This window comes from Schistocerca americana, chromosome X (genome assembly GCF_021461395.2).
Source record: "Schistocerca americana isolate TAMUIC-IGC-003095 chromosome X, iqSchAmer2.1, whole genome shotgun sequence".
NCBI classification, from domain to species: domain Eukaryota; kingdom Metazoa; phylum Arthropoda; class Insecta; order Orthoptera; family Acrididae; genus Schistocerca; species Schistocerca americana.
Window position 1 is genome coordinate 107,931,697 of NC_060130.1, and position 27,316 is coordinate 107,959,012.

Genomic DNA, 27,316 nt, shown 5'->3' on the forward strand with positions numbered 1-27,316 from the left:
AAAACTACAGGTACTTTGAATTTGAACAAAGTTGTCCGCGTTTTGGTGTAATCGAACATACTCTTCATTTACAAACCTGCATCAAAAGTAAACAAAACGCACTTGTTTCCTCATACACAAACAGGGGGAATGGTAGCGGTGACAACAGCTGACTGTGCTACTCGACAAACGCTTCAAAGAAGCATATTACGAGTCATTACTCCAACCGACGTCAGAATATAGGAAAAATATCTTCAACACTTTTACATAAGTCGTCAGCACGAAATCGCAAGTGGACAGAACGAACACAGGAAAACTAAAACACATTTTGCCCGAAGTACATCTGACATGTAACATAAACTAGACAATAATACGTCGACTCCTGAAGTAAGTAATAAACTCACGTTGCAGAAAATCATGAATACAGAGGACGTACGCGTAGGGTGCACTCAGAGAAAGGTTGAAGGTCAAGCATTATACCAGATATGTGGGCCATATATGATATGAAGGCCAGATAGTCGCCTGACATCTTCAGACGGAACTGGAGTTGATGTGGAGGGGACCCACGGATGGCCGGCTACACGAGGCGCAGACGACGCACAGAGCAACAGATCAATTGTGTCCTCCTCTGCCATATTACGGTGACAGCAATGCAGTATCTGACTGCATGGAAACGCTCAGACGGGGACCGCAGAAGCTCTGATGAAGCGATGACAAAAAGCAGGAGAAAACTTCCAGAATTCCGTGTCTGTGACATTACAGCTTACATCTTTTGTCCCTGCATGCGATCTGTGGTGAAATTTGACGCGTCCACATGTTTCACTGGTCAACAGTTAGGTAAAGAAGAAAGTGGGAGCGAGGTGGCGCAGTGGTTAGACACTGGACTCGCATTCGGGAGGACGACGGTTCAATCCCGCGTCCGGCCATCCTGATTTAGGTTTTCCGCGATTTCCCTAAATCACTCCAGGCAAATGCCGGGATGGTTCCTCTGAAAGGGCACGCCCGACTTCCTTCACCATCCTTCCCTAATCCGATGAGACCGATGACCACGCTGTCTGGTCTCCTTCCCCTAAACAACCAACCAACCAAGAAAGTGGGGCACACACAGTCACAATTTTTCAAAGAGCTCTTATTTCGGAGCAGATAGTTCCAGTGGCAATTGTATAACCTTCCAATGGGCGAAGGAATCAATCTGCCGGAGGAACGACACAAGAATCGCAGTTTTAAATGCACTCAATAGTTTTTTCCAGCATACAGAATACTCATATCACTTAATTTTTCACACCAGAAACTGCTATTTTACCTGTATGCTTACGTACATACTGTTCACAGCACGGAGTGCGTCTTATCAGGTCGAAGCAACTTTTGAACATATTATTTTATAGATCGGGCAACCGCAGCCATAATTCCGCATGGTGAATAAAATCTTCCATACTGACTGTCAAAATACATTTATCAAAAAGTCACAGTGACTAGAAAGGTGAGGGTTGGCTTCACAGTGCGTGTAATTTACGTACTATTACGTGTTCTACATCTAAATCCATATGTACATAGATACTTTGCAAGCCACCGTACTGTGCGTGGCGGAGGGTACCCGGCAGCACTACTGGTCACTTCCTTTTCTGCCCCAGTTCCAAATAGAGCGAGGGAAAAACGACTGTCTATGTCTCCGTATGAGCTCTAATTTCTCGTATGTTATTGTCAGGGTCCTTATGCGCAATTTATGTTGCCGGCAGTGGAATCACGTGGCAGTCAGCTTCAAATGTCGGTTGTCTAAATTTTCTCAACAGTGTTTCTCGAAAAAAATGTCGCCTCCCCTCCAGGGATTCTAATTTGAGTTCCTGAAGCATCTACAATGCATTTACGTGTTGTTCGAACCTACCGGTAACAAATCTAGCATCCTGACTCTGAATTACTTCAATGCCTTCCTTCAATCCGACCTGGTACGCATCCCAGACACTCCACCAGTACTCAAGAATAAGTCGCCCCAGAGTCCTATATGCGGTCTCCTATAAAGGTGAACCACTCTTTCCTAAAATTTTTCTCAATGAACCGAAGTCGACAATTCTCCTTAGACGCGCGGCGTAGCCGTGCGGTCTGAGGCTCCTTGTCACTCTTCTCGCGGCTGCTCCCGTCGGAGGTTCGAGTCCTCCGTCGGGCATGGGTGTGTATGTGTTGTCCTTAGCGTAAGTTAGTTTAAGTTAGCTTAAGTAGTGCGTAAGCCTAGGGACCGATGACCTCAGCTGTTTGGTCCCATAGTCCTTACCACAAATTTCCAAATTTCCAATTCTCCTTCCTACCACAGTTCTCAAATGCTCGTTCGATTTCATATCGCGTTGCAGCGTTATTCCTAGATATTTAAACGACTTGACTGTGTAAAGCAGGACACTAGGAATACTGTGTCCGAACATTACGGGTTTGTTCTTCCTACTCATCCGTATTAACTTACAGTTTTCCACATTTAGAGCTAGCTGCCATTCATCACACCAACTAGAAATTTTGCCTAAGTCGTCTTGGTCTTCCTAAAGACACTCAACTTCGATACTTTACCGTACACCACGGCATCATCACTAAACAACCGCAGATTGGTGCCAACCCTGTCCGCCAAATCATTTATGTATATCACACTTCTCTGGGGCTCTCCTGACAATACTGGAGTTTTCTTAAACAGGTAAAAACGCTTAAAAATTCTGAAATACAAATTAATACAACCCTGAAAAAACTCAGCTAATAACATGAATTTTTTAATACTACATTGCGCTATTTTTTAGAATCAACAAGCGTATAGCGTATCCATAGTATTGTATGCACATAAAGAAGTTTTTTTTAATGTCCAATTACAAGAATTGAAAATAAAATTAAAACCCGTGTCTTATGCAAACAAGGATCACATCTCTTTTATAAACCATTCTAATTACGTAATTTTTAATTTCTTGTTCAGATCATCTGAAGGTGCATCTCTATTGACGCGAAACCAGTAGTGACTTTTTAATAAAAGTATTTTAACAACCAGTGCACAAGCAACTTTTGGTTTGAGGCAGTCAGATCTATCATTTAAAACAGCCGTGTTATTACAGTTACCTTTTACTTGCTATACGCTGTATCTCACACAGAGAGAGAAAAGCAAACATAAATGTAGGAGTATAAATCCAAGAAAATATTTAAATAGCGGAAAAATGAATTTTGATCTTTGAGGTATCCATCACAATTTAACTTATTCTGAGAGAGTAGAGGGATTGTTGCCATCTTTATATAAACCAGGTGCACTTAGTTGAAACAATAGTTGCAATCTGAATTTTTGAAGGAGTGAGTCAGTGTAGTAATTAAGACGCTGGTCCCTCAAACAATAGGAACTGTGCTCAAATTCCGTCCAGCCATACCGGATTTGTGTCCTCTGTGGTTCCCTTAAATAAGTTCAAAGGAACGCCTCCTTTAGCAAGGCTACGGTCGCTTTCCTGTTCCATCATTCTCATACTGAACCGGCGTTCTATCTTTAACGACCTTGTAGTCAAGAAACACAGAACACTTGGCCAGTTTTAAAGAAATGTGGATATACCAGATACCGAAGCTGGCTGTAATGAGAAGCAGTTCCAACTGAAAAATCTAGCAACTTGCAGGTATCAGATCGTGACGAATGGACATCGCAGGTAGCAGCCCGTTATCGAGAACCCTGATATGTGGTTTCCAATCCATAAATATGCATAAAAATTCATTTATTTCAAAGTATTAATAACGAAAAATACAAATTTTTATAAGCAAATACCACGAAAGTAGCAAGGAAATAACTGTTATTAGTCTTGTGGAGCAGTCGTCCTGTACTCGATTGCATGCGGCCAGAAGCAGACAACTTAGGTTTCCGTTTTCGGTGGCATTACAACTGCTCGTTAGCTACGCGATGCCGCGCTCACTTTATTTCGTGTCCCAGTCGTACTCGCGTTCGTCTTTATGAATTTTCGAAGGTAAGTGATAGAAGAAAGAAACGTGACTGGTAAGGCAAGATGATCATCTACTATACCTGACAGACGGAAGCACGAGGAAACACACGGAGCTCAATTACGAAGCTGCAGTTCTGAAAACCGAGTGGTTTCATGGATGTTACTGAAAACTAGAATGACTCAACAGTTTGAAGGAAAACCAAAAAGCTAAGCACTTAAAAGAAATTGGTGGAGCTGCCTAAGGAACGGTGAACGTTAGTATTTACAAAGTAGAGCCAAGAAGAGGGCAAATAAACTCCGTACATAAAATGGTCTCGTCACTATTAGAAAACTTCTGTTATCTCTCTGTGCAATTTGGCTCGTAATGTTATCTCGGTTTATATTCCAGTTTTCGAATCAAATCTTTAGATCTACTAAAAATTCGTCACTAAAATACCACCTCATTTAATGACAGGCCGAGTTAGCTAGTGCCGGCGTTAATATAACGATCTCGTTTTCGGGTGGTGCTATCCTGATTTCGCTTTCTCTTTGGTTCCCTTTTCTGCATAACTTAGATTAAGTCTGTAAAGTTTCTTTCGATAATGTCAAATCTATTTCATACGTCGATCCTTTTGTGACAGGGCCACTATTCCGTTTCTAACGATCACGCTATCGGGAAAATGTTACTCATTAATCGTAAATTCTCTCCTCTTGATGCCGAAAAAGTAAATTCCCTCACAAAATCACTCTTTTGCGACACGACTGAATCATAAATTACAAAACATTCTGGCAACAAGTGTCTTATGCGAGAGGGGAAATTTTATTCAATATAAATGCCCCGCTAATCATTGTCAGTGAAGTAAACTCAACTAGACCCAACACTAACAGTAACACAGTTATACTAAAGTATTACAGATTTTTTTTTTTTTTACTTATGGGACTTAACTGCTAAGGTCATCAGTCCCTAAGTTTACACACTACTTAACCTAAATTGTCCTAAACACAAACACACACACACACACACGGCCGAGGGAGGACTCGAACCTCCGCCGGGACCAACCGCACAGTCCATGACTGCAGCGCCTAAGACCGCTCGATTGCAGAAATGGTTCAAATGGTTCAAATGGCTCTGAGCACTATGGGACTCAACATCTTAGGTCATAAGTCCCCTAGAACTTAGAACTAGTTAAACCTAACTAACCTAAGGACATCACACACACCCATGCCCGAGGCAGGATTCGAACCTGCGACCGCAGCAATCCCGCGGTTCCGGACTGCAGCGCCAGAACCGCACGGCCACCGCGGACGGCAATAAAAAAATGATACAGAAATGATTACAAATAGTCATACTATAAAGAGAAGAGACTAAACCAAAAGTATACTCTTCTGAAACTTCGTTCTAGCCCAACTGGTCACAGCCTAAAAGGAAATATTTGTACAAATCCGAAACGCCAGTGACGATGCAATATCTTAAACGATATTGTATGACGTACATCATTAATATGCTACGTGTCAACACGATTAATAGCTAATGCAAGAAGAATTACTATTAAACGGTACCAGTGCCTAGAGCAAAATAATTAAGCACACACATGCGTTTCGAACTATGCTCTACGAAAGCATCTGATGCTACTTTAGCCGCACCTAAAAATTAAACTCCGTTCGAACAGGCCTCGGAGGGCTCAACAGCACCGACCGACCGCCGTGTTATCCTCAGACGATAGGTATCACTGGATGTGGTCAGCGCACCGCTCTCCCAGCCGTTGTCAGTTTTCGTGAGCAGAGTCGCTAATTCTCAATCGAGTAGTTCCTCAATTGGCCTCACAAGGGCTGAGAGCGCCCCACTCGCCTATCAGCCAGCAGAGACACGCCTCTGTCAACACCTGCTGCAAGAAAAGTGGAATGAATAGCGGAAAATATGAAAGGTCATCTGATAACAGATTTCCAATCCCCCTTGGGTTTCTCATTGCAGTTTGACGAGTCAGTAGATGGTGGCGATTCATCTGAAGTCATGATTTTTGTAAGGCTGATGCTTTCGGATTTCAGTGTCAAAGAAGATTTTGACCTGGAAAGGCACTAATTGTGAAGAGGACTTTTACAATGCATTCAAATCTTTCATTTCCCAGTATGATTTGCCACTTCAGAACTTTCGTCTATCACTACTGATGGAGCGCATTTCATGATAGGCAAACATAAAGACTTTGTTAGCGTGTGTACGAACGACGAATCTTCCCCTCCTTCGTTTTAAGTTTCATTGTATAGTGCATCGGCAAGTGCTTTGTGGACATATTCTGAGAACGATGCATGTTATGAGTATTGTCACAAAAATTGTGAATTCAGTTTGCTCACAATCACTACAGAGAAGAAATTTTAGACTACTATTAGAATATTTGGATAGCCAGTATGGAAACCCGCTGTTGCTCACCAACGTTTGATGGATGAGTAGAAGTATGGTTATAAACAGATTTAGGTAACTTCTGTCAGCGATCAAATCTTCCGTGTCTGTGAATGGCAATTGGTATTTACAGCTGATATAACAGTTAAAGTAAGTGAGGTAAACAAAGAACTTCAAGAAAACACCAAACCGTCACAACTCTTATATCTTCTATAAAGTGTTACACTAAAAAACTTTGCCTTCGTATAGTACAGGTACAGAAATTAAATGTGAAATACTTTCCTCGAATGCAGTCAGAACTGCAGGATCAACAGATACCACATAGTTCTGAAGACAGAGTTTGAAAACCGATTTTCAGATGTCAAGTCAATGGAACTTGTTCTAGTTCTCATGACTGAACCTTTCCAAAAATTGGATGTGGAAGATATTTCAAGTAAAATAATTACTCTTTTCTCTTGTAATGAGACTGAGCTTGAAAGGAAATAACTTGATTTCAGAATGATATTTCCTTTAACTCAGAATACAATTGGAAATTAGTGAGTATAACATTGTAAAAGTGGCACTGCGTGTTTTATCGTTTTTTCATAAATTTATCTACGTGAGGCAGCGTTTTCGACGATGATCATAACGAAATCTAAGTGTGGGAATAAACTGACTGATCGTCATCTTTCAGACTGTGTAAGATTGGCTCTGACAAATTATTCACTACGTTATAATAAACTTGCCAATGGTATGCAAAGATAAGTCTCTCACTAAATTTTTTCAACTTTTATGATGACGTTTATTTTAATTTTTTCAGATGTATAATATCTTGAAAATTGAGTAGTAGGTCTAACAAACTTTTGATGGAGATAAAATATTGATGGAGGTAAAATTACCTTTCGTGTACTTTGTGTAATTAAAATGGTTACAGTGTTGTTGTGCTTAAACCTTTCTGCATTTTTAAGTCAGTAGATCTCTAAATGTACTAAACTGCCTGTAGTAGATCTGAAGCCAAAAATGCTTGAGCATCCCTGTTTCCGATGAAGACTGTTGAGAAACTTTAGAGGTATTTGAAGCCGACTGCAGGACGATGGTGCTGCTGCTCTCGCCGCACATTTCGCGTGAGGACCACGAAGACAAGATATGAGAAATTAGAGCTCATACGGAGACATATTCATGCCGGTAGTCGTTTCCCTTGCTTCGGGTGCAACAGGAAAAAAAAAACGTAGTAATGGTACAGCGTACCCTCTGCCACGCACCTTACGGTGGTTTGTGGAGTATTTGTGTACAGTAGAACAGCCTTCGATTAACCGACTACTTGGATTAACTGACCATGTGTCCTACCATCCTCTGTGCTCGGCGCCTAACAGCGAGGCAGCGTTATCGATCGGTTTCACTGTGTCACAACACATGTCTGAGTCACGCTTCTCCCACATGCTCGGTTGACAGACTGCTGTTCTGCTGGACTGTTCGCTGTCCTGCAGGTAACATAAACTCTATGTTTCTGTTTCCCTCCCGCCCCCCCCCCCTTCCCCCGAACCCCCTGTGACTTCAATAACCCAACGAATGGACCAAGGTGTTATCGACTGGCTAAAACGACGTTACAGGACGAAATACGTCAGCGCTTTGTTAGAGAACACAGAACAGGACTGTGACCTATTTGAAGCAACGAAAGGCCTCAACATAAAAGATGCAATTTACACAGTTGTTCAAGCTTCGGAAGACCTTCAGAAAATCATTCTACGAATATCTTGGAAGAAGGTTTGTCGCAGCCTAAACCAAGAGCAAGGGAACTCACTGCAGGTTTAGTCTCTGATTTGCGAACTGTTCAGAATTATATCCGTCCCGCTAGCCGAAGATGAAGTTGCTGCTGTTACCAATGAAGAACCTGAGATTGATCATATCATCGATCTTGTCTTGCAACAGTGTAGTATTGAGCAAGAGGAGTCAGATGATGAAGAAAAGGAAGGAGACGAAAAGATCAGCTACTCTGCACCAAAAGAAGTGCTCGAGAGTACCCTCTAATATCTGGAACAACAAATAACCGCTACTGCTATCGACATACTGTGGGCAAAGAAGTGACGTGATGCAGCCACAAAATCAAGGTTCAAGAAATTGAAACAAAAAGAATTACCATTTTTAAATAGATTTTCAGTGTCTAAAATTTTCTGTTTTATTTTCTCTTTATTAAAAATGTATTTTTGTACTTAATTTTGATTTATTATATCATTTCGAGCCATGCAAACGACTTGCTTCTCCTCTGCTGATTTTAGATATAAAAGCTAGACAACATATTACTTCCTCCCACGTACATCTCGGGAAATGGTCGTGACGGGAAAACCAGAGAAATTACAACACACATGGAGGCCCACCAATGGATAAGGCTCAAATGGTCCAAATGGCTCTGAGCACTATGCGACTTAACTTCTGAGGTCATCAGTCGCCTAGAACTTAGAACTAATTAAACCTAACTAACCTAAGGACATCACACACATCCATGCCCGAGGCAGGATTCGAACCTGCGACCGCAGCGGTCACTCGGCTCCAGACTGTAGCGCCTAGAACCGCACGGCCACTCCGGCCCGCAATGGATAAGGAAACAAGTGAAACGACAGTAGTACGCACCAGAAGTTCCCTCCGCCACATTAGGTAGTCACGACGTATAACTGTAGATGTACTCGTACAACCATTACCATTTTTTAGTTATCAAGAATCATGAACGAATTAACATTTAAGAAAAAATGATACCGCAGGAAGTAATTGGAATTTGCTAGAGAGGCTTGGGAGTTTTAATATTAGTATTAGATATGTATGAGGGAAAAGGCATCACATATTTGTACTTTAACAGGAGAAAGACGACAAAGCATTTTGAATTAGACGTCAAATTATATAGTGCATGGGTCGGTTAAACTATGTAAACACATGCTGTCTGATAAGTAAGAGGGAGATGATATCAAATAAGGGAGTGCAGTCGTGTGTGTGTTAATTCCTAAAGGACCAAACTGCTGAGGTCATCGGTCACTAGACTTACACACTAGCTTACTAACTTAAGCTAAGAACAATACACACATCCATGCCAGAGGGAGGACTCGGACCTCCGGTGGGAGGGGTCGCGCAATCCGTGACATGGCACCCTAAACCTGGCGGCCACTCCGCGCGGCTTATGGGATCACAATCATACAAAACTCTGCAAGTAGACTGGGATTTTGCAGTATGTATCGCTTTACTGCGCAAGGCAGTAGATGATGATGTGGCTATCAATAATAAGGCAGGGAAATGCTGAGGATGGACTTTGCTAAAGGAACCTCAGCACCGGTAAATGTAACGTAGTGCATACAAATAGACGAATAGAGCCATTACTATTCTTACACTGCTGGTGGTAAATCTTTAGTGACCCTAATAACTGTAAAATACCTAGGAGAGGGGCGACCTACAGTATAATGATCGCATAAGACAAATAGTATGAAAAGATGGTACTAGGCTGATGGGAATCTCATCGGCTTACAAAACACTAACTCGACTAATTTTTTATAGTATTACTCGTCAGCCTGGGACATTTATCAGGTTGGATAAATGAAAGACAGACACGATCCAACGACGAGAGGTACATTTCGTCGTGGTATCGTTATGGATATGCTAAACAGACTCCAGTGACGATCTGTATCACAGAAAGGTTTATTTACTACTGCAACAATCGAACGGGGTATGTTGCAGGCAGTATATTATTTTTTCTCACACATACGTCTTGCGAAATTACCAGAAAAGGAGGAATTATAGCTAATACAATGTTTTTTTCTGATAATCATTCTCTCCACATGAATGGAGCGTGATGAAGTATTAAATCTCACATGTACTCTCCACGACACGCCATAGGGCGGTGTGTGGGTGTCACGCATTTGATTTTGATATGAACGCTATCATTGTCTAGGAAAAAGCTGTGGATGATCGAAAAACTGTCAGGTAAACGTATGTGTAGCAGGCGGGCGGCCCTAATGGCTCTAAACTACAGTTCGTTTCCATCTTCAGAAAGATATGTAAGTGATGTAGAAGTAAGGATACAGCAGCAAGGTCTGTTTGATCACTGATATGAAGAAGTACTGAAACGGAAATGTGTGGTTATGGACGCTTATATGTCTGCCGTGCAGTGAGTCGTGTTTTCTGCTGCACCTATGCTCTACGTTCAGGATAAGTCTGGAGTCGTCAAATGCGCTAACGTGAGTGCTCTCATTGCTTGCCCGCGGGCGCTGGAAGCCAACAGTTCCCCTCCACACCTCTGATAACATCACACATTTGTTACCGACGCGCGGGCGGCAAAACGGGCCTGGTTACTTCGCGCCGTTAAGGGCCCCGTAAACGATCAAACATATTGTCAAACTTAACTAAGCTTGCCAAATGTTTGACCGTGTACGGTGCAGTTTGACGTGTTTGTCAAGCATAGGTCGTGTCTGACGTGTTTGCGAGAAATTTTGATTGATAGAAAGTTTGACAAGATGGCGGACGCTGTTTGTGTCGCATAAGTTTAGTGAAAAATTGTTTTATTACGATTTATCTCTCTGTATCATGAGTTTCCACTATTATGAAAACTACGATCAAGTATAAAAACAAAATAGCACTGACTATTACCAAAATGGTAAAGGTACCAAATCTTTCCTAGCGTTATATTACGCATGAGGAGGCTATGAACAAAGTCAATATTTTACACATACAGTGACATACAAGCAGAGTGAAATGAAATAAAAGAAATCTGAGTTCCCTGGTACTTCCACGGCCGATACGGGCTATACGTTCCCACGCTGCGGTATTTAAAGACATTCATTAGAGGACCAAGTAGAAGAGAATAAATTTTCACGTACTTGTGTCTGCTTTTCCCGTGTGAGGGTGAAGTAACGCTAAACAAGTTATTAAACGTTTCACTGACCACAAGCAGAAAGTTGACGTAATCATCATGTTCTGAGTTTAAAATTTCCATTAACAGGTTTCCAAGTTGTATGTTTCTCATTTTAAACCATTCCCTGCACCAGCGTCTTGTTTTCTTCTTTTTTAAACACAGTGCCAGAGTCAATGCTTTATCTGCATTTGTAGCCATTCCCACGAGTGTCAAAACACAGCATACACGAAAGCGTTTGCTTCATAAGTAAGGTTAAATTGACAAGCTTTCTTAGTACATGTACAGGCTTGTTCGACACATCCGTGGCTAGATAAAAGCGAACTTCACAGGCAAGTTGGCTCTTTTAGGAAGGACTAAATAAGTTTTAAAAAGTTTCATTGCCCATTCGAAGAAAGTTGATGCACTCATCGGGTTCTCATGGTAATATTTCCTTTAGAATATTTTCATGACTAAATCTCTCATTTTAAGCTATTCCATGGGCCAGAGTCTTGTTCTCTTCTTCTTCTTCTTCTTTAAAAACAGAGACAAAGTCAATGCCAGGACTGCTTTGTCTGCATTCTTGGCTGTTCTCACTACTCTCAAGTCTCAAAAACCACACGAACACGAATAGTGTCTGCTTCACACTGAGGTTAAACTGACAAACACTGTTTGAGCGTGTAGAGCTTGCTCGGCAAATCCGTGACTAGATAAGAGCGATTTTGCCAAACGTTTGATCGTTTGTGGGGACCTTTAGTGTTCTCGGTGTCGAAGTCTTGTTGGCGTTCGTGGTAGAACAAAATCAGTGAGCGTACAATGGCTGAGGTGGAGTTGAGATACACAAAATGAAAATCGTTCGAATCTCTACGATTCGACCGGCAGTGGGAAGAAGATCTCTGTTTTATTGAAACACAAACATAACCATGAAAGGAACGCCAGGAGTTTGCTGACTCTCAGTGGGTATTAGACCTTGCATTTATAGCCGATCTCTTAAAATACTCGGATGTCTTGAGTACAAACGTTCAAATGTTCAAATGTGTCTGAATTCCTAAGGGACCAATCTGCTGAGGTCATCAGTCCCTAGATTTACACACTACTCAAACTAACTTACACTAACTAAGAACAACACATACACCCATAACCGAGGGAGGACTCGAACCTCCGGCGGGAGGGGCCGCGCAGTCCGTAACATTGCGCCCTAAACCACGCGACCACTCCGCGCGTCTCTTGGGTACAACTTTGCAAAATGGTTCAAATGGCTCTGAGCACTATGGGACTCAACTGCTGTGGTCATAAGTCCCCTAGAACTTAGAACTACTTAAACCTAACTAACCTAAGGACAGCACACAACACCCAGCCATCACGAGGCAGAGAAAATCCCTGACCCCGCCGGGAATCGAACCCGGGAACCCGGGCGTGGGAAGCGAGAACGCTACCGCACGACCACGAGATGCGGGCACAACTTTGCAGGATAGACACAAACTAATTACCGATGTTTTTGACACCGATTTGGGTTTTTAAAGGAAATTAGCGTTGTGGATAACGCAACTTTGAAAAAAGTCTTTGCGCGCCTTTAGAATGTTGCAGTAGTTTTAAATGGAATAAATTTTGAGAATGAGACATTTAGATAACATGTCGATAAATTTGTTACGATGGTACACGTTTTGTTAGAAAACTTTGATAGTATATTTAATGACTTAAATGCACATGGACTTGATTTTAGTAATTTTGCAACTCCTTTTGCAATGGACATTGAAAGTGCGACTCCTGAAATTCAGCTGGAGCTGATTGACTTTCAGTGTAGTCGTTTGCTCAGGCAGAGGTTTCTTACAACAACTTCCCTCGAGAACAGCTTCCGCAGTTTTTTTCTAATAGCTCCTCGAGTCTGCAATATGTTCAGGACAGCACATTTGTGTGAAAGTATTTTTCAATAAGGAAATTAACAAATTCGAAGCTTAGGAGTGGTCTTACTGACGTTCATCTGACCGGAGCAATGCATTTGATGACCTGTAATCTCGCCCCAAACATCGAGATACTAGTAAAACAAATTTAAAGCAATTGAATAGAAATGAAAATAGTTGTTTCTTCCTTTTCCATTAGAAGGAGACCAGCTCGGAATTTTTAACTTTTCAGTATGATTACGTGTATTAATTTAATAGATGCTCAATTAAAGAAGTGTGTTCTCTGATTATTATTTTATGTCTGTGTTTTATTAGAGACCAGAAAATTAAGTTGATGAGAGTGGTATGTTACTCTACTTTTCCTGATCTCTGTACCGCCAGCCCCCTTCCCCTGTCACCCACTATTTCCCCCTCTCCTACCCCTCCCCCCCCCCCCTCGCAGATCTCCACTGAACCGAGGAACAGAACGACAGAATTTGTAAAGTTTCGTGCTGCTTGTAACTGTTATCAACCTATGCAGTACACTACTTCGCGGCGCCGCAGTACCCACTACGGCATTACGCAGTTTGTTTCTTTGTTGCTGTGTTGTGCCTGTATCGAACTGCATACACTCGGCCGCTTTTCTGTCGTCTGTTGGTGCCAACTAACTTGTGTACCTGCCTTTGTTTTTTCCAACGAAGCGGGCACGGTACATTCACGCTCAGGGAAAGTGCAACATGAAGTGCGAGCTGGTCGCACAGGGAAAAGAATCAAGAATAAAATTTCACTCAGTGACAAACACACTAGAACAACACGCTTTTTGCAACCTAATAACTGACGTGTAAAGACCTATGTAACGAGATGGCGCATAAAAGTCATGAGTACCGGCGTGAAATCTTTGCATTTCTTCACGGCACAATCATTCGATCAGACATTTGTGTAACACAATATTGGTCTTAAAAGCAACACTTCCGCAGATACTATGCACATGTGATATACTGTCCGAAGTGTACGCTGTCATACTGTAATAATTATGACAATGGAAAGAATACTAACAATTTAAGGTAACTCCAGCGTCAGCTGTCGATCCTATACACTGAGGTGACAACAGTCGTGGGATAGCGATATGCACGTATACAGAGGGCGTGACGAGATATAAAAGGGCAGTGCATTGGCTCAAATGGCTCTAAACACTATGGGACTTAACATAAGGTCATCAGTCCCCTAGACTTAGAACTACTTAAACCTAACTAACGTAAGGACATCACACACATCCATGCCCGAGTCAGGATTCGAATATGCGACCATAGCAGCAGCGCGGTTCCGAACTGAAGCGCCTATAACCGCTCGGCCACAGCGGCCGACTAGTGAATTGGCGGAGCTGTCATTTGCACCTAGATGATTAATGTGGAAAGGATTCCGACGTGATTGTAACCGCAAGTCAGGAATTACCAGACTTCGAAAGCGGATATGTAGTTGTAGCTAGACGCATAGGACAGTCAGTTTCGGAAATCTTTAGGGAACTCAACATTTCGAGATGCACAGGATCAACAGTGTGCAGAGAATGCCAAATTACAGACATTACCTCTCACCACGGACAACGCAGTGGCCGATGGCCCCACTTAACGACCGAGAGCAACGGCGTTTGCGTCGAGTTGTTAGTGCTAACAGACATGCAACAGAACGTGAAGTAACCGCAGTAATCAATGTGGAACGCACGACGAACGTATCCGTTAGAACAGTCCGCCGAAGTCCGAGATCGCCTGCAGCGTCTTTCCTGCGCGCGTGGCCATATGGGTTGGACTTTAGACGACAGCAAAAACCGTGGCCTCGTCAGATGAGTCCCGATTTCAGTTCGAAGGGTTCGATAGTGGCGCAGACCCCTCGAAGCTACGGACCACCCAAGTTGTCAACAAGGCACTGTGCAAGCTGGTGGTGGTTCCGTGATGGTTTGGACTGTGTTTACACGGAATGGACCTGATCCTCTGGTCCAGCTGAACCGATCATTGACTGGAAACTCTTATTTTCGGCTACTTTGAGACCATTTGGAGCCAAACAACGATGTGGATGGATGACAAAACGCCATGTCAGCAGGCCACAGTTGTTCGCGACTGGTTTGAAGGATATTCTGGACATGTCGAGCGAATGATTTGGCCACCCAGATCGCCCGACAGGAATCCCATCGAACATTTATGGGAAATAAGCGAGAAGTCAGTTCGTGCACAAAATCCTGCACCGGCAACACTTCGCAGTAATGGACAGCTGTAGAAGTATCGTGGCTGATTATTTCTGCAGAGAACTCCCAACGAACTGTTGAGTCCATGCCACCCCGAGCTGCTGCATTACACCGGGTTAAAGGAGGTCCGACTCGACATTAGTGTAGTATCGGCAGTCTTCAGTACCGTCCGCGTGTAAGCGAAGAAAATTTGGAAATTTGTGGTAAGGACTGATGGGACCAAACTGCTGACATCATCGCTCCCTAAGCCTACACACTACTTAATCTAACTTAAACTAACTTACGCTATGGACAACACATACACCGTGCCCGAGGGAGGACTCGAAGCTCCGACCGTGACAAGGCGCCCTAGACCGCGTGGCTACCCCGTGCGGCCGTTCGCGAAGTGTGGCGGGCAAGTCGATCAGTGTGACGTCAACAATGCGGGGCCCCCGTATATCTCATTGGCCCCGTGTACGCTACGGTGACCGTGTGGTTACGGGAATTGATGACGTACACGTTTGCCGTATATATATTTATTCTGTACAAATGAGGAAATGAACAAGTGACAAAAATAAAATTCGATTGTATAACAGTTGCACTCGAATACCGATCCCGGAGGGTCCACACTCCTCGGTAACGAGTGCTTCGTCCGATCGTGTCATTGCGGGAGAATAACGGACGCGTGTCAGGAACGAAGTGACATTTCTCCCGATCGCGGAACGTCGTGTATTTCGCAGACGTGACGAAGCGAGAGCGAAAACGGACGGAGAGCGCCAATTAAAGTTCCGTACGCCCTGGTGGTGAGCTCCTGTTAAGCTCGACCCACGCTGTCAGCGGATTGCAGTTATAGATTCTGGAAAAACGCGCCTGTGCTCAGTTTGCATTGCCGTTGCTTTTTGCTGACCCACACCCGTGCGTGCCACACGTTTTTCAGATTTTTGTTTATCGGTAGGTGCGCGCGCCGACGGATTCCTGACGCAGATAACGTGTGCCGGTTGTGAGCAGCTTTGTTCCGTTCACATTTTTGCGGCACGGCTGCCACAGTATTAATCCATTTTGTTCTTATATTCTCGCCGTTAACAAATGTTGTATTAAAATTACAGTCTTTGTGAATTTAGTTTACCACACCAGTTGTTACAGTAACTGTATTGGGAGACCTGTTGTCATCTGCAGCGTTATTCCATAGCTCTTTAAAAATAAGCTCCCTAAACTGTTGAAGCGAGGGGTAGTCGCTCGGTCTCAGGAGCCTTGCCATGGTTCGCACGGCTTCCTCCCCCCCCCCCCTCCTCCCCCGGAGGTTCGAGTCCTTCCTCGGGCACGGGTGTGTGTGTGTTGTCCTTAGCGTAAGTTGTTTAAGTTTGATTAAGTAATGTGTAAGCCTAGGGACCGATGACCTCAGGAGTTTGGTCCCATAGGAACTTACCACATATTTCCTAAACTGTTACTGTCGCTTTAGATACAGTTATTCTACAGGTCTTAACAACTTGGGCTTACACAGAAGAAGAAATCCTGTACTCTTCTGTTACACTATTGCTGTAAACAGTAAGTACCATAGGAGCAACAGGTTTAAAGTGGAACAAACACACAAGGCAAAAGCAGACACCGGACTGTAATTCACCAGTCAAGGAAGTGGTTTTTACAAAACACTGTTACTGACAAAACTGTGTTACATAATTGGTTACGGCTGACCTGCGATGCAGCCATGTCGGTGTAAATGATCCAATGGATCATGTCGGAATTTCTACGACTGTTACGATTGTATTATATCGGTGTACGCTACTGGGCATTTATAAAGACTTTGACACCATTATGCCGCCACCATTGTATTTCTGACATAGCGAACATAACAATACGGTAAAAGAGATTAGGATGCGTACAGAGACATATATAGACAATCATTTGATAGCAGTGAACTGCGTAGGATTGACGATTAGCGCAGATACTAGATGTAAATAAATGTAACATATTGTGTACAATTAGACGAACGGGTCCACTACTGTTCGAATACGCTGCTGGAATCAGTAACTGCCGTATAATACCCAGTAGTACCCATCTTGACTGAGCAAAATGTAGGGTGAACACACAGTACAACTTGTAGGGAAATCAGACGCCAGGTTTATTGGAAGAATGTTAATGGAACGTATTTCATCATCCACGAAATAAGTGAGTTACAGGACACCTGTTACGTCTATTTTTACGAGTATTCGCTCATTGGCCTTAGACCCTTACCAGGTTGGATTAAAAAAATAGCTGAACGTTTTGTCATAGAATCGTTTAGTCAGCACGAGAGTATTATGGTGACAGTCAACAACGAGCTTCTGTGGTAGATGCAACGAGAAGGGCGTGGTGCATCAACATATTTCATCACACACACATCTCGCAAAATTACTACAACCAGGAACTGCGGATGTTTACCGACAGCCATTCTCTCCAGGCGAATGGGTGTTAATGTAGTCTCCACACACAAAAAGGTGGCACGCGTGTGTTATGAATCTTATTTCTCGATACTCCCCCGCACAAACATTAGGATTCTCTCGGAAATTTGTTGCATTTGTTCCATGGAATCCAGTTTAAGTTCCTGCAATATGTATGTAGGTGTCTAGATACTTTTGCTCAAATAACATACGCATAATGTGAATCACACAGCGTACCGTGCACTATCAAGCAACTAAAGGGAACACACAACTCTAGGCACAATCCGATATCGTGCAGATACTATACTAAGCACAGTACAATTAAAGGTGCAGTAGCCAGGCTTCGTTCATCATTGGTCTGCCTCCCCCCTATATGCTCGCCATTACAAAAATTATATCTGGCGTAGTGATCATATAAGAGATTAAAGTATGTACGGAGACATACAGACAATCAGTTTTTTACTCGATCAGTGGGTGAGACTGCATTGGAAGGAAAACCGAGAACACTTACGATGTAGCCCATCACCATGCGCTGCACAGGGACTTGTGGAATATGTGTTTGGATGCTGGCTGTTCATAGACTGTTCATTCCAAGGGAGGGATGCCAGCGATTTACTAGAAGATGTGAGCAGGATCGCTGACTGGTGCAGGGATTGGCTGTAAATTAATGTAACATATTGTACATTGAGGTGGTATGTCAATGGAATAAGTAAGAGGCATATAATTGTTAGGAGTGACTGCCAAGACCCAATTAATGTACAGTGGTTGCCTGGAAAGCAATGAGCCACATTTCTTTCTTCAACATTTCTTTATTGAACATAATGAGAATTTCAAACACAAAAAATAGTGTTTTATCTACATACCCTATTTTCCACGTAATCTCCATCCCGTTCTATGGCCCTCCTCCAGTGTGAAACAACGGCGTGTATGCCCTGTCGGTACCAGTCCTCGCGAATGACAACATCAACTCGCTGCAACATAAGCCTATCAGGTGTGATAGGCGTGAGTGGTCTCCCTGACAGCTGCAAGTCGTGGAGCTCCGCCGAACCACCTTCTGATGACCTCACACTCCGTGCCCAGCGACTACCACCACTTCTGTCGACAGCAGATGCTCCATAAACTTTGAACAAGCATTTGTGAATATTCCCCACAGTTTCTTTCTCTGCAGCGAGAAATTCAATGACCTCACCTTGCTTGTAACGTACATCACCTAGAGACGCCATTATGAAACTGGCCAGCAGCTACGCTATCTGTCGGAAGTGACGGAATCTAGGCGCACTCACGCAGGAGACTTCCAAGTAATACATACGTAATGTTTCGCATTCGTAGCATTACTTTCGGCCGAGAAAAAAAAATGCTGTGCATTACTTTCTGGGTAACCCTCGTAGAATGATCACATATTGCAAGTTAAAGGAGAATCATATGCAATACTAAGGATCGTTGGCAAAGTCTTACAGAAATATGATTTATCATTCACGAAGAAGTGATTTAGAAAAAACCTTTTTTAGCGATTACCACACCCACACGTCTCACGAAATGACCACAAGGAAAAATGCTGTATGTTTACCAGCAGCCATTCTTTGCATGGGTCATTCGTGAATGGTACGGATGGTAGTAGCAGACGTCTTGGAAGTAATAAAAGCTGTGCTTAATCAGTGAAGGATGGCACAGCAAGAAACTCTATCAGTGACCCACGACCGTGGCAGTGGTTGTAGCAGTCTCTGTGTCGTCAGTGGACACGAGTTTTGTACTCTTAAAGTCTGCGACCAGAGTATACATATAGCTCCATACAGGTAGGAATATTATGTCACGCTAACGTAAAAAAGTGGTTACTGTATAGGTCCTGCTACAGGAAAATATGTAAAGTTGATGTTGTGTTAATAATGCTTCATTTCTGGAAATAGACCTGATGATTAATAAAACTATAAAATCGTATTAGAGTGACTCAGTGCAGTGCTTGGCGCTTAATCAAGCAGCACATTGAATCAATTATCTAGACACCAGCCTACAGAAGTCTACTGCTTGGCGTTGCTAGGCTGAAGGCCTCTTTAGAAGCAAACTGGCAGTGGAGCGTGGTGCAACCTGGGCGGCTGATATCGGGAAGAGGGGCCCGTAGCTTCCGTGATATGTAACCTGCACTCTGCTGGCTTGTGTGGGGTGCTCCCGGTGGTTGCCCATGCCACAAAGAGTTCTCCCTCTCTGTCTGTCCCCAGTAGCATTATCTGTCAGGTGCGAGCTATTCTGACAGGCACGTGATCGCTGCGAGTTGAGAGTTGGCAGTTCTTATCGAGACTGCTGCTCTTTCCGACATGTGGGAGGGTGGGCGTCTGGTGGCAGCGAGCTATTGCGACAGTCGACAGTAGACTCTGAGGCGTGCTAGGGCAACATTAGAGTGGAGACGCTGGCATAAGGATCTCCACCTTGCATTACTTAATTTGTTTTAAATACAATGCGTTTCCTCTACCATTCCTATCCAATGTCAGTTGTGGCACTAACAGAAGAGATGCGAGTAACTGTTTGCAGTGGAATTTAGCGTGTTTTTTAAAGTAAAATACTTGTCGGTAGAAACGCTCCTGCTCGTATTTTCCCTCCGTTATTTACAAGTCTGTAGTAATATTATAATGTGTGACTCCTCTAAGGCAGGATGACAGCGACATCATTGTTTTCCACCCACTAATAGTTCAGGAATAAGTTCCTCACAGACTTGGTACGTAAGAAGGGCATGTTTGTTGCAATGTGCTCATTTTTGAACATGGGATATTGCTGTAGCTGTTGAAATATCCTACTGTGCTAATTGTTTAACGTGGGATACAAGCGTAAGGTAGGGGGCTCTAACTTCGTCGCCTTAGTAGGTTAGGATCTGCATAAGCCATGAATGGTTATGGAAAAGACTACTGAATGGTATATAATTCCCGAATTTACTCTCGATTTGTAGGCGGCTTACAATTAAACCGTTAAAACATACTACAGCCAGTATTTAACATAAACGTTAGCACTGCCAAAACAGAAATACAAAAAAGTGTTCGCAATTTCGTGCTCCATGGCATTTCTCAAAAATACGAGTAATTTAAATGTATTTTTCCATTATAGCATTCCAAACACTTCCACCAATATAAAGCACTTGAAACCCATGAATCAACAATGTTTTCAAATAATTTTCAGCCTTCTAAAGTCCGTCCCATATGAATTTGTCCGATTAGATGAAGAGCATGTTTCGTGATTACAAACCAAGCGTCTCGTGCACCAAATCCATTTCTCTCCGCATGCCTTTTTCAAGAGAACAAAACAAAATAATCTCTATAAATTGCAAATAAAATCAGTTTTTAATAACAGTTCCAAATTTCGTCCCCGGGACGAAAACAGGAATTGTAAGGGGGGACGAAATTACGAACATCCCAGCGATATTGTAATAGCCTTTAGAGCAACATACGCCAAAACGTTGACAATAGCGATTATTTGCCAGAAACTACAACACACGCTTTAAATAAAGCCGAATATTTGAAGATAAACCAGTGCTCATACTAGGTGAGCAAGCTGTTAATTTCACTGCCGCACTATCTCACTTGAGTGTAAAAATATTAATTCCCTCGTATGCGGAAGCTAAACGTGCTGCACACAGAAGACTGAACAAAACTGTAGCAGGGCATTAAGTGGAAGGGCTGGGGGTGAGGAGGTAGGCGAAATGCAACAGTTCTAAGCATATTTTTTAAACCCAAACTTTTACAAACAACACGAAATAATAAATATGCCAAAAATGTTTACAGTGAAACGCTTAATTTAATGTGGTACCTTAGGCAAGAAAACTTTACTACCAGACGTGAATATAACACATGTGCTAGTCCTATCAAAATTATTATAGTTCCTCATTCGTCTACCTTTGCTCAATGCAATCAGTTACAAAAGAAAACACAACTATCAGAATATACGCCACAGCTGAGCCACATAGAACACGCCCGGTATTCAGATCCCTGGACGACGACCGTTCCAATCACCACAGCTCACTGTAACTCAAAGGTTAATGACCGGTGCTATCCACGGTGTCCCGATACCGCTCTGTCCAGGACACGTCGTGTAGCAGGTTGACGCAGTCTGGTTGCAACCGTTCTGGCTCCGGCCGGGCCGCCCCTCGTGGCAGTCGGCAGAGGACGCTGGTCGCGCCACACTGTTGTACCGGCGCGGGCAGGTTGCGCGTCGGTCAGGTGGAGATGATGCCATCGTGTATCTTAGGATGATGATCTTGAAGAGTAAGTTAAAATCGGTCAAAACTGTAACAAAACACTCCAGCATTGTAAATAATAATGGGAGGTAGTCATGTGTTGCAGTGGTTACAGAAAATATCATTGTCTTTAACACACTATGACATCACACAATATATTGCAGGGACAAGTTTCTAATAGATATTGAATGAAGCTATAATTTATTTGTTTAAATAATGCACTGTGATAATTTTTAAACATTAAAAGTCTCATATTTATGTGTGTTTTGGTTGATGATCTTGAAAAGTAGGAGAAAATTGGTGATATTGCAGTACATTGTCCTATAATTTTAAACAGCAATGGGAGATGGTCATACGTTATAGAGTTTTCAGAAAACGCCGTTCTTTAATACTGTCTCATAGTAATGAAAGGAACGGATTGATAATACTTACATTCGACTGTGCAGTTTTTCTTTATTATGCCTTTGGGGTAGTAACTGATCCCTCTAATGATACTTTCAGTACAGTGACTACAGTGCACAGAGCACATATGACTGCAATCACAGAACTGGCCTAGTGCAAAAAGGGGGTGGGCGAGGGGGACTTGTTTAAGTCATCCTGTTGGCCTAGATCAGTGGTTAGGAGGAGAGAGGGTAGGGGGAGAAGGACCTTCATTTTCTCGCCATTTAATGTTGAAACCTCCCCGTCTCCTCTATATCTCTTTTTTACGCAACCTTCCCTTCTACAATAACCGCCGGCGGAAGTGGCCGAGCGGTTCTTGGCGCTACAATCTGGAACCGCGCGACTGCTACGGTCGCAGGTTCGAATCCTGCCTCGGGCATGGATGTGGATGATGTCCTTAGGTTAGTTAGGTTTAAGTAGTTCTAAGTTCTAGGGGACTGATGACCTCAGAAGTTAAGTCCCATAGTGCTCAGAGCCATATGAACCATTTCCACAATGACCTATGAAACCTTCTCTTAGGATTTCTGTCTCTTGCTTAATAATAACAAATCTTCCATTTGAAATTAATTCTCTTTCTCAATAATAAGTGCAATCTTCGCATACAAATTTAAATGCTGCTTATTAAAAGTGATCTGCTGATTATTTCGACGAAACATAGAATGTGTCATCGTATTGGTCCTCAGTCGCTACCTGCAATAACCCAAAACTGTACCTTACCTTTCTTACTGTTACTGGATCGCCATCTGACTGCTACATCGAACTGCGACATGAATATACTTACTCTGCTTTACTATACTCTATTAGCTGCTGGTTGGCTGTCATAAGAAGTTGCTGTATTTGTTATCAAAGCCGACGTTATTCTTTAATAGCAAAGCTGACGTTATTCTTTAATTAATTTGACTGAAGTTACGTAATTCATAGTTAAACTTTTTCTTGATAACAATAAAACTTTGCAAAGTTTTACGTTGGTGGTTTTTGGGATGGATTAAAATCAGTAATGCAATATTGCTGGCAAAAATTGATTACTTTCTGAAAACGATTCTTCAAATATTTACTGTTGGTAATGAAATGATTTCACAAACGTTCAAATTGGACTTACTTTTTACAATAATCTTACGACTAGCATTGCGCAAACATACCTTTAGTAGTCCTGAGTTTCTCAAAAATATTACTTCCTCTTATGATAATAGTTAGCTGATGTCTCTGTACATCCGTTTATAACCTCTTGTAAATCATAGCTGGTGGCTGGCAGGCACACCGCTCCTCTCACCCTCTCGCTTCAGATCTACTACCGACTCGCTTCACGTCTCACTTACTACTGATTTCCTACTAACGCTAAAGTGCGGTCTCTCCCGCCAACAATGCTTTCTGGTGCAGACAATCCCTGCTACCATTACAAAATGTACATTGCGCGGTCTTTCCCGCTCTTTTCTTAAAATGTATCCATACGCGGTCTCTCCCGCTCTTTTTAAAATTATATCAATGTGCGGTCCCTCCCGCTCAATGCTTTGGTGCAGACATTCTGTGCTACCACAATTATTTCCAAAATGACAAATATTAATTATTCCTACTTAATCCTATTAATAAAATATTAACATCTTTCTTAAATTATGGTTTGACAATAGACAATAGAAATATACACGTCTTACATAATCCTCCACTGGGTTTCCTTAAAATTTTTCTACGTCGTTAAGTCATTTGGACTTGACGTAAGGAGAAAATTTGATTATAGAAATATGTGTAGTAATAAGTAAGTTAATCATAGGAAAACAAATTCTTATGACAGTATATGTATGTGCTTTGTTGAAAGAAATATTCTAAGTCTAACAAAGAGAATATTCAAAAGAGTATACATCAAAATATACAAATAATATGAGTCAGTAAGTTGGAAGTGTACATCAGGTAGTAAAAGTTATTTATATTTCTAATAGTAATGAATGGCAAAAAATTAGAACATAGTTTATGTTTCATTATAAATTTGTTTCACTGGTAAAACTGGCATATATTAGTAGCACATTCAAGGAAGGAAAAAAAAGGAATTGGATAGCATGGTCAAAACACTGGCAACTGTCTGTGAATGCACTCAAAAGCCCGTTTCTTTCCCTCACATAGCACAAAACCATGTTTCGCCATGTGATTCCGTCGTCTCTTTGATCCATAGTTTCAGTGGAACCAAACACTAAGTTAACCGTCGAATTGCCTGAGCTACCGCAGCTACATCAGGTACGAGTTCGAACTCCAACTGTCCATTAGTAGTGATGGTGTGCATCTTGGTATGCAAGCACCTATTGACGTACATCATGACTGTGGTGTGCATCTTGGTATGCCGACACCTCATAGAAAACATCGTAGGTTGAAGTGACGTGGTTCACTATTCACATTTTTTGTGCTCCCTAACCATGGGGATGCACAGGAATTAAGGTACGGGTATAGGCACTTTGTCAAAAGGTTCACGAATATGGTTGATACCGTTATAACCAAATTTTACATCATCTCTTTCCTCTATGCTCATAAAAATTATCTTTACCGTATTCTTATTTTACGTTTAAAAGGACAAAATATGTCACCTTGTATGACTGTAGAAAAAGTTTATAGTTTTAGACAATTACATACAAAACACATTTTTCATCTGTAGTGAATTCAGCCTACAGTGCATATGACATTACGTGACAGTTAATAACATAAACAAATATTCCTGTAAGTGGAATTTAGTAGTACATTTAGACATCAACATTTTAAATAAAATAGACAAGTACCTTTATACAAACTATGTCACTTTCTGTGACTTAAGCAGATACATTTCCTTTAAATAAATCATAATCTGGTGCTCATATAAATAATTACATAAAGGCACTGTTATATTACTTCACAGGTTGTGAATTATACAAATACATTTGGACAAGCTGGGTCACTGTCTGTGACTTCAGTAGTTAAATTTCCTTTAGCTAAATCATTGTTTGGTGTTTGTATAAACAATTACATCAAGAGTCTCTTATTTAACTTCACAGTTTTTGAAATATGCAAGTACATTTTGACAAACTATGTCACTTTTTGTGACTTCAGTAGACCAATTTCCTTTTGTGCGTTCTGTTCGGTAATGTGGTCTTCAGTTACGAGTCATATTGTCAGTCGACTATAAATTATGTTTGAGTTGTGTAGCACACATCGTCATTGTTATTTAAGAGAAAACATTTGTATTTTACGCAGAGTGTGAATCGGTATGCTGACATTTGGCGTGATCTGTTTTTCCTATGTATTTATGTGATGTAAAAGACATCATGTTCAATGCAGAAAATTTTTTTCGAATACCAAAGTACATATAGCTAGCAATTTAATGTGGTTTCTCCATCCGTAGTGCTGCACTGCGCTGTGTCACCTCCAGTAGTATTGAGTTTCTCAAAAAAAAAAAAAAAAAAAAAAAAAAAAAAAAAAAAATCAATAATATTAGTTCCTCTTACGATAATAGTTAGCTGATGTCTCTGTAAATCCTTTTATAATCTCTTACAAATCATAGCTGGTGGCTGGCAGGCACACCGCTCCTCTCAACCTCTCGCTTCAGACCTGCTACCGACTCGCTTCAAATCTCGCTTACTACTGACTTCCTACGAACGCTAAAGTGCGGTCTCTCCCGCCAACAATGCTTTCTGGTGCAGACAATCCCTACCACCATTACAAAATGTATCAATGCGCGGTCTTTCCCGCTCTTTTCTTAAAATGTATCGATACGCGGCCTCTCCCGCCCTTTTTAAAATTATATCAATGTGCGGTCTCTCCCACCAACAATACATTGGTGCAGGCATTCCCTGCTACCACAATTATTTCCAAAATGACAAATATTAGTTATTCCTACTTAATCCTATTAATAAAATATAAACATCTTTCATAAATTGTTGTTTGACAATAGACAATAGAAATATGCACGTCTAACAATGTCACGCATTAGTATTATTCTCTACCAAATCCGACAATTCTGACTTTATTTCCTCCACTCTCTCGTTTACTTTGGATATTTCCCATTTTTTTGCTTTTTAATCCCCTTAGTAACATACTTATCGAAAGTTGTGATACTTTGTTTAAGTTCACTGATATCTCTACTGTGATGCACTATTGCAGTCTCACTTGTGGTTATCCTCTTTGACAAATCACTTGCTACCGTTTTTTGCTCTTTTACTGTTGTTGATATCTTTCCCTCTATTTCGGTGAATTTATTGTCAGCTTTTTTTATATACTCATCTAGCCTATTAGTATTTTTCTTAATTTTCTCTATTTTCTTACTCAACGCTTTGTTACCATTCATTATAGCTATCAACATTTCCGTGATGCCCATTTCTTCACGTCTACTCTGTATAGCCACAGGTACTGTGTTTACACCCTCTTTAACAACGTTTCCAGTGGGAGACAAAGCCCCTGTTTCTGCCGTTTCTAAAGTTTCTACCATCTTTCCCTGCTCATCATTCCCTACAACATCAACCATTTCCTTTTCCGGTCGCTCTTTAGACCTAGCAAGTGTTAACAATTCATCACTACTCTCCATTAAATTTGCGTTGGCTTTGGCCATGTTTTGCTCTATATTTTCCGTTAAGTCACTCATTTTAACGTTTTTCCCATTTCTCAACAACATACCCTTCTGCACCCGAATCTCGAATCTAACACCCCTAGAATGTTTAAAGTTCGACTTACGTCAGGTAAATTTCGTTACTCTCCAGCCGTGGCATTAATTTGAGACTGGCTCGACCGCTTCGCCCGAGCGTCGAACTCCGAACTGCCGCGAGCCCGCCTCCGGCGCACCCCTGTCATGCCGCTCCTTCGATCTGCCTGCCGCGCGCTGCTGCCTCCTCTGTATCTGTGGCGGACCTTGCGACGTCCGTTGCTGCCGCCTCCTTTTCCTCGATGTCTTCCCGACGATCGATCGTTCGACTCGCGACCGCGAAATATTCGCAATCCTCACAGGCAATTTTTCCACAACACGACTTTATTGCGTTTCGCGACACCAATTACGCACTCCGCGACGCA